General features: G+C 43.9%; 1 long non-coding RNA gene across 2 annotated transcripts; it reads left to right on the top strand.

Moving 5' to 3' along the window:
• Window positions 1-283: 283 nt before the first annotated feature.
• LOC125520072 lies at window positions 284-4,538 on the top strand. 2 transcript variants are annotated; one of them, XR_007288409.1, is made up of 5 exons: window positions 284-913; window positions 1,018-1,203; window positions 1,318-1,560; window positions 2,580-2,699; window positions 4,331-4,538. It is a non-coding gene; the product is annotated as an uncharacterized LOC125520072 (long non-coding RNA). The 2 variants fall into 2 exon arrangements; XR_007288408.1 differs by having other exon boundaries at window positions 293-913; window positions 1,321-1,560.
• The last annotated feature ends 3,329 nt before the right edge of the window (window positions 4,539-7,867 follow it).

Here is a 7,867-nt window from a genome sequence, read left to right as displayed (position 1 = left end):
CTAAAAAGTAGGTCACACTTGGTGACACAATGCGAAGGTTTTTTATTTCTATTTAATTTTATATAAATTTTTTAGGCCATCAAATAACAGACATGATTTAACAACTTACTTTCAATCGATTATTATGACCAATTTAAATGATCTTAACCTCATTAAAGGAGATAATGCGTTCTGATTGGTCCAAAATCATATCACGCGGATCATGCATTAAGCCCCGTCGGATGCACCCGGATCTAACGGCCCACACCTCCCTCGTCGCTCTCACCCCGTGTCCCTCTCATCCTCATCCACCCACGAAACCCTAGCTCCCTTATCCCCTTCGGCGCTGCCGCTCCCGCTCCCTTTTCCCCATCGCCGCCGCCACCTCTGCTTGCTACACCACAGCCACACAGCCATCCCCATCCAGATCCAACCACCGCTGCACATCGACGAGGCGGCTGGCGGGCGGGGCGCGCCGGCGCGGCCCTCCGTGCGCGCGCACCGGGAGGCCCTCGAGGCGGCGCCGTCGGGGATCGTCACCGGGCTCGAGCTCGGCCGCCTCAACTCCTCCCGCGCCGGCGGCTCGCTCCGCAAGGTCGCTGCCGAGGCCGCCGCCACCGGGGCCTGCGTCTTCGCCGACCTGTATGCCCTCGGGGGCGCGTCCCTGCCGGACCCACTAGATGAGGAGGACAGGGCAAAGTGCCCGCACTCCATCGTGCTCACCGGCGATGAGTTCCCTCCATGGCCATGGCCTCGGCCTCCCTTCCCCGACCGCCAAGACACCGGCGCGGAGGCTGCTCTCCGCCACCGTTAGGGCCATGGCACCGGCCAGCCCCAACAAAGGTACTGCGCAGTCGCGGCGGCGGACGGCAAGTTCATGCCGGTCATCGACAAGAAGGCTGGATGCTCCTTCGTGTACCCATTCGGATGGCAGGTACTCCTCCATGAGTCCTCTCCTGTGCTCTGCTCCATACGCATGCATACACTTGGTGGTGCTGCTGAATGAATGAATGAATGAATGTGTGTGGGTGGGTGCAGGAGGTGTATGTGCAAGGGCAGGACAAGGTGTAAAAGGACGTGATCGACCCCGCCGTCCGCGAGTGGACCTCAAGACTGATGTGTACCTTCATGAGCTTCCAGACGAACATGCAAGCAGCTCCGCTGCCAAGCCATCAGCCCAACCAGATGGACCTGGCTCTCTTCCATGACCCGCTGTTGCCTCAGGTAGCATAATTTCCACTCTGCAGACCATTCTTCAGTCTCTCACAACGCATCTGAGAGAAGCATGTTAGTACTACATTTTAGCAAGATGCTGAAACCAACGAGGCTTTGTCTAAGCAGGCCGGGGCGCAGAGCACGAACCCGTTCGCCGACGACAACTTTAAGGGTTACCCTGAGTACATGAACACCAGCAACCCACAGACGGCAGACGATCCCTTCCAGCAACATTTTCCTAAAGCTGTCAGCGTCAAGCCCCTACGACAACTTCCTCAGGGCTGCAGGGTGCTGAGGCGAATGAGTTTCTGCCCGTAGCAGCAGCAAGTCTATCGTGTCACGTCTCTACGCATGGTACCGAAACAGGTACGTAGTTCGCACGGATCAGGATCTCAGGTTGCTCACCAGAAATGTGGCAATGCCCATGAATGGTTTTTGCCGGAAAAGGCTGTAATATATCCGCGCGTGCGCTGTTAGAGGGTCGATCGGATTTAGCACCCATTCTTTGTCTATAATAGTGGTATATAGGTTAGTTGTTGTGTTGTATATTATCTGTGATTCTTAGATCTAGTCCTGGTATAGTGGTATAAGAGGGTGTTTCGTTGGACGGTAAACTTGCTGCGCAACTGGACCTCGTTACATGCAGTGAAACAAATTGCCACATCACTGGTGAGCTTATTTACATAATAACACGAGCATGACTAGATCTAAGAATCACAGAGATTAAGTCAGTATATCTTACTTGGGTACAAGTCGCTAGAGGTTGCTACTGACACACACTTAACCCATCCATTTGTCTCTCTGCTAATTCTCCACTTGGGTACAAACTGTTATATATATATATGCAAAAATAAATTGTTATATATCCCATATGTTTAGGTTTATCAGGACCCATCAAGTTGTCCTTTCCGAGGGTAGATTTAAAAAAATTCAGAATAAGAATTCTGAAGGCTTGAACGATCCTTTTCACAAACGGATAGAGATGAAATTGCGTGCTTTATCTGATAGGTTCTCTCCTTTTAATTATTATTATTATCATTGTGTGTTGATTATATGAGGTGTTAGCTCTTCCTGGACCTCTCATCATTTCACCTGTAGCTAATGAAGCTTAGTGGGAAGCATCAATAAATAATTGTTGGCATATTTGATAATTTTAGATAGTTGCTGAGGCAGACATGTTGGTCCTCAGGTCAAAATATATCTTTGCCTGATCTTTGTATAGGTGGTATGACTATAACTGAACCATATGTTATGTTTTATCATATATAACTGAATCATGAGTTTGTTTATATTTTAAACCTACATGAAAGGAAGTGTGCTTGTTGACGATGGTTATTGTTGCTGAATCCATATCCTGTTTCAGACTCATATTTTGCTATTCTTAGGTGGCAGGCTTGTACGGCATTGCGAGCAGGAGGGCCATGAGGGTTTGCTGCTCTGCTCCTAGGGCGACCAAGAGGTCTTGCCCCGAGCTCAAGCACGTCCACGCCGACCCACCACGACAGGTAGCATCTCCATCTCCCTCTCATCTTCCTCTGCTCGCTATTGCTGCTCCAAATCATACATGTTGGCAAAGAGATGTCCCTGTTTTCCTCAGTACTATGCACTGCTATATTTATGTGGTTGTCTTTGTGTGCATCTTATTTTGAAACCAAGTGAGACACCTCCATCCCCTACATCTTGACGATCCCTCATGCGTTGCTCTCACTACCTCCAGCCCCTAGATTTCCAATTGCATTTGTTGCCTGCTCATTTAATTAATTAAAACTGCATGTGTGCGTGTAAGTATATCAATTTGCTGTCGTTCATCTTCAAAATATATGGATACCTATTCCTACAATGTTTTGATTTCCTAGGTAGGTCTGTATTAGGCAGTGTTTCTTCTATGAAGAAATGTGCACTAGTGATAATAGTGTGAGATTGTTATTTACCCTTTACTTTTTTGGTGCTCGTTGGTGTGTGTGCGATCCTAAGTGCAGATCGTTTGTCATTCACTGTTATTTACTTATGTGATCAGCATCATTTCTATGCAGATATGCAACTCTTGAGTATGTGGTCCTTATATGCCCCTTTCATACCATTCCCACTCAAATCAAAGCTTCTGTATGCACTTGATATTTGCAATGAGACTTGAGAGAATTTCTGTATGCACCGAAGTTTTCTCTAATATAGATTTCTCAAATCTCTCTCTGAACTTCTCTAATAAAAAATGGTGCTAACTGTTAAAGCTCTTCGTGGTGACATGTTTTTTTTACCAATACAATACTATATTAGCACTCAAGGACTGTTTGAGTGATAGGTTGTTCATACTTTTTGAGAAGTGGATTGATTAAGCTATTGCTTTCCCCAACAACAACAAATAAACACGACAGTTGAACAACGTGTATCCCCTCACTTGAAAGCCTATGAAACTTCCTGTAGCAGCAGTGCAGCACACTTTATATATATATGTATGAGGCTGGCTAGTTCAACTCTACTTTACTTCCTAACTCATTCATATATATGATGGAAATTGTGTAGGTTCCATGGTGCCAAGTGGCCTCTGGCCATCTTGAACTGGGACTCCAGTAACAAGTAGATGTTGCTGCCGCACTCAATATTTTAAGTTATTTTTTATTTGTTGAGAGATGTTAATCACCCAGTTTCCCTGTTAATAACCTGTTAATAACCTGAGAACACTTGCCTCCTCTCCAACCCTCGCCCCAGCCTACCGCTGCCGGCATGGCGCGTGGCTGTCGCTGCAGCAGCTAATTAGACTTTTGGGACTCTGTTTCTATGATCTGCTCGATAGCATTTTGGATATTGATTGGACACGCTTTATATAAAACGGTTTATCTTGTACATTGCTCTGCCTAACTTGTATACATGAAACCATACTTGTCAAATATCGAGTATCACTGCTGAATAATAACGTCTTGTTTTCTGTTCACTGAATCACAATTCTTCTCTCTTTTTACCATCAGTCCATCTTACAGCCATCAATAAGAAAAACAATTACCTTCATATTAGGCTTATTATTTTCTTGTCTACAGTATTATAATGTACATATGGTTTTCTGCTCATTGAATCACAATTCTTCACTCTTTTTACCATCAATCCATCTTCTTACAGTTGCATGTTTTTTTTGGCTGTCCAGATGACCAAGCCCAAGGAGGAAGCAACTGCTCATCACTGAGGACAAGTAACTCCAGCAGGTTGACGCCGTAGATTCACAATGTACCTTCTATATGCCCATCCAGTTCTGTGATTTGTGTCTTGAAACCCAAAAAACCCCATGCCCATGTGGGAGCTGAACCATAGTTTTTTGCTTGTGGAAAATAATATCCTTGGCTGAATTGACTTGAGGCGGTTTCTTTGAAATTCTTGGAAATGCTTTGGTAGTTTCTTTCAGCGAGAAACTGTTTCATACTGAAGTTTATTGGTACATGTGTGGTTTGCTACTGTTACTTCGTTTGGGTTGGGTTGGTTCTAGCGGGGAGATGTGCACACACGCTGGCAGCATGAGCTAGCAGCCATGATTGTCAGCCAGCCACCACCATGTAAATGTAATAAATGTGTGGCCTATCTAGTGTGCTGCTGTTAGAAATATAGATGTGTGGCCTATCTAGTGTGCTGCTGATAATCTGTTTTTACCTCACTTGGGAGGCACCATAATCTGTTTTTGCCTCACGGTACTGTAGGAATAAATGTGTGGCCTATCTAGTGTGCTGCTGATAGAAATATAGATGGGAGATTAGTTGACTAGTTATGCAATCTATAATCCTTCATATATACTGTCATTGTCTATGCGTGTTGCTGCTTCATACATGTTTAATCAAATCTATCAAGCAGATGTTGTCATGTCATGCTTGTTGTATTAACAGCCAATTTAGTTGTGTATTGCCAGTTCAAGTTTTTTAGTACATATCATGTCCAACTTAAATGCTGAATTGCCTTGTACACAGAATTGTTTGTAATCTATGGGAAAGCCGTTAATAGTCAGCTGACCTCATGAACTGTATAAATATAGCAAAATCTTGTGTTGTTAAAGTGAGCTTATTGTCAATTCTTGCTTATAAGCTATGTTTGATGTTGTCTACAGGTTCTTCTTTTTTTGCATAGGTGAAGTATGAAGTGTGAAGCCGTGAAGCCTATCAGCAAGAGTAGCATATTATGTATTGTAATATCAGGAGTGTAATATTAGTCAGGGTAGCATATTATGTATTGTAACATTTAGTGTTGTTTTGGATGAATTTCATTTGCTCTATAGTATGTTTGAAATATTTATTGTGTATATAATTTCAATACCTATGAAATGGAAACCTGGCCAAGGGGGCCCACTTATGAAAATTGTTTGACAAATTGAAAATTGTTTGACAAATTTTGAAATTTCTGACATGTGGGTCCAATGGTTATATCAACATGACAAGTGGGACCAATATGATCAGTGGGACCGGCACAAAAATAATATGGCTGAAAATAGAAAATTAATAGTAATGGCCCAGAAAATAAGGCTGAATAGTTGGGCCTGGCCCATATAGCTGACCAAAATTATTAAGAAAAAATAATATAAAAAGGCAGAATTGTTGGGCTCGGCCCATCTAAAACACCAAATTGAACCGGGTTGAATCTTATCAACGACCTTTTCAATTGGTCGCAATTTTGTCATGTCAGATTGCCACGTCGGATCTAACGTGGCCTGACAGACAGCCAGTGACCAAAACAAAAGGTCATGGGTTCCACAACCTTTTGTTTTGGTCATAAACATCTACGACCTTATCCCGAAGAAGGTCGTTAATTTCAGTTTACGACCGCCAGCTTTTGACCATCTGTTTTTGGTCACAAAAAGGTCGCAAATAAAAAACAATGACCTTTCACTAACCAATAGTGGTGGTCACAAGTTGACATATTTCTTGTAGTGGGCGGCCGTTGTCTGGGATTAGACGGGCTCCATCGTGGCAAGATATACCGCAAACGAACGGATGGTTGCTTGAACACTCTCAGCGATTGCCAACTCTTCGGTCGTGGGTTGCCGACCATTGTCGGAGAAGCTTCGTGTGATTCGTGCGGTGACCGCCAGGAGCTGGGCGTGGGCAGCCTCGACATGATCGTGGGCGGCCTCCATTAGGGATAAGGTGGACACTGTAGAACGGACAACTTTTGTGCCGCTCTCGCTAGTTGCTATCCATGTCGCAGATGTTGGTGCCGCCATCTGAGCTGCAATAGCGGCCGTTTGGGCTGCCGCGGCCGCCCGGTCACAGATTGCGGCCACGCTCTTGCAGGTTGTTAGCACCCTCATGGCGGTTGCGGTCGCGCTCTCGCCGGAGTGGGCCGCCAAAGTTGCCCTCATGATGCGGGTTCATGTCTCCATCTTTGACCGACGATGATTGAATAGTGAAATGATATTTGGGGAGCGAGCTAGTGTGCTTGATGCATCGGTTGTGGATTGTAGCCGGCAAACCTTCTCGCGTAAGCCTTATACTATGACAGTGCTACAAGATTTTTTTGTACTACACCTCACACGATTGGTGATAATAAATTGTGTGTGATGTACTTGATTTTCTTGTTGATTTGAAATACATAATGGGGTCACAGTGGCAAAGGAGGGTGTTTGAATTACTAGAACTTTTATCTGCAGTGAATATGCAACTATAGGAGTGTCGTATTAAAATTTGGAATTTTTGGGGGTTTGTTTGGACATTTTTATACATTAAATGAGTTTTCTAAGCATTTTATGTGCATAATTCAAATTTGAACTACAGGCACATGCTCCAATGACCAAATGGGTTAAAAGGTCAAATGTGTGTCCTTGGGTGCATTCTTAGGTCCCATGAAATAAATGGGAATGAATTTCAAACACCTCGGCACCGTCGCTCGGCCGCAAACATTGATATACTTTTTTTTAAATCCTGGTAAATCCAAAACTCATCTGAAATTCATGAAACTTGCCATGCTATCATGGAATGGCACCAACATGTTGTGGTAAAAAAAAATCCCATTCAAGGCCGGTTTTGGTATAAGCTTCTCAGAAACCAGAGCTTCTCACAAGAAGCCTCATGGTTTCAGTAGGGAACGTGTCACGTTTGTGGATGAAATGATATTCGTTGCCTCTTCTTGCTTTGAAATTTTTTTAGTGGCAACATAGACCAACCAGAGTGTCGTGTTAAAATTTCAATTTTCGGGGGTTTTGTTTGGACATTTTTATACATTAACTAAGTTTTCTAGGCATTTTATACGCATAATTCAAATTTGAAATACAGGAACATGCTCCATTGACCAAAATGGGTGGAAAAATCAAATGTGTGTCCTAGGGTGCATGCTTAGGTCCCATGCAACAAATAGGAATGAATTTGAAACACCTCGGCACCGTCGCTCGGTCGCAAACATTGAGATACTTGGTTTTCAAATTCCAGTAAATCCAAAACTCGTCTGAAATTCATGAAACTTGGCATGCATTAATGGAACGGCACCAACATGTCGTGGTAAAAAATTTATCCCATTCGGGGCAGGTTCTGGTATAAGCTTCTCACAAACAAGAGCTTCTCACAAGAAGCCTCATGCTACCGGTAGGGAACGTGTCACCTTTGTGGATGAAACGATATTAGTTGCCTCTTCTTGCTTTCAAATTTCTTCTAGTGTAAACATAGACCAAAAGGAGTATCGTGTTATAATTTGGAATTTTTGGGGTTCGTTT

The sequence above is a fragment of the Triticum urartu genome, chromosome 7, assembly GCF_003073215.2.
Source record: "Triticum urartu cultivar G1812 chromosome 7, Tu2.1, whole genome shotgun sequence".
In the NCBI taxonomy this organism is placed as follows: Eukaryota; Viridiplantae; Streptophyta; class Magnoliopsida; order Poales; family Poaceae; genus Triticum; species Triticum urartu.
The sequence above is the reverse complement of the archived record's forward strand: the minus strand, read 5'-3'. Positions and strand labels throughout refer to the sequence as shown.